Raw genomic sequence first — 1,384 nt, forward strand, 5'->3', positions numbered from 1 at the left:
AAGGAGTTTCTCGAAGCTTCTTACTAATTTTAATCTGAAGATATTTCCTTTTTCACTATAGGCCTCAATGGGCTCCCAAACATCCCTCCTCAGATTCTACAAAAACAGTGTATACAAACTGCCCCATCAAAAGAAAGGTTTAACTCTGTGAGATGAGTGCACACATCACAAATCAGCTTCTCAGAAAGCTTCTTTCTGATTTTTCTCTGAAGATATTTCCATTTTCACCATAGCCTCAATGCGCCCCAAATATCCTTTCGTAGATACTAGAAAAACAGTTATTCAAAACAGCCCCATCAAAAGAAAGGTTTAACTCTGTGAGGTGAATGCACACTTCACAAATCAGTTTCTCATAAGGCTTGTTTCTAATTTTTCTCTGATGAATATTTCCTTTGTTACCCCAGCCTCAATGCCTCCCAAACATCTCTTTGCAGATTCTATAAAAATGGTCTTGACAAACTGCTCCATCAAAAGAAAAGTTTAACTATGTCAGATGAATATGAACATTACAAAGCAGTTCCTCAGAAACCTTCTTTGTAGTTTTTTGCTGAACAAATTTCCTTTTTCACCAGAGGCCTCAATGCACTCCTAAATTTCCCCTTCTCAGATTCTATAAAAACAGTGTTTCCAAACTGCCCCTTCAAAAGAAATTTTCATCTCTGTGAGATGAAGGCACACATCACAAAAGCAGTTTCTCAGAAAGATTCTTTTTAGTTTTTATGTGGTGATATTTCTTTTTTCAATATAGGCCTCCATGCACTCCTAAATATCCCTTCGCAGAATCTACAAAAACAGTGTTTTGAAACTTTCTCAATGAAAAGAAAGGTTTGAGTCTGTGAGGTGAATGCACACATCACACAGCAGTTTCTCAGAAAGCTTCATTCTAGTTTTTTCTCTGAAGATATTTGTTTTTCCACCGTAGGCCTCAACTCGCTTCCCAATATCAATCTAGATCCTACCAAATCAGGTTTCCCAAACAGCTCCTTCAAAAGAAAGGTTTAACTCTATGAGTTGAATGCATACATCAAGAAACAGTTTCTCCAGAAAGCTTCTTTCCAATTTTCATCTGAAGATATTTCCTTTTTTCACCATAGACCTCAATGGGCTACAAATATCCCTTTGCAGATAAGAAAAACTAGTGTTTCTAAACTGCTCCATCAAAAGAAACATTTAACTCTATGAGCTGAATGCAATCATCACAAAGCAGTTTCTCAGAAAGCTTCTATCTTTTTGCTAAACCTATTCTTTTTTCACCATAGATCTCAAGGCCAGTCCCAGATATCCTTTTGCAGATTGTAGAAAAAAAAGTGTTTCCTAACATTCCATTCAAAAGAAAGGTTTTCTCAGTGGAGGATGAATGGACACATCACAAATCAGTTTAATC

Source organism: Nomascus leucogenys, unplaced genomic scaffold (genome assembly GCF_006542625.1).
Source record: "Nomascus leucogenys isolate Asia unplaced genomic scaffold, Asia_NLE_v1 001432F_37137_qpd_obj, whole genome shotgun sequence".
Lineage (NCBI taxonomy): Eukaryota > Metazoa > Chordata > Mammalia > Primates > Hylobatidae > Nomascus > Nomascus leucogenys.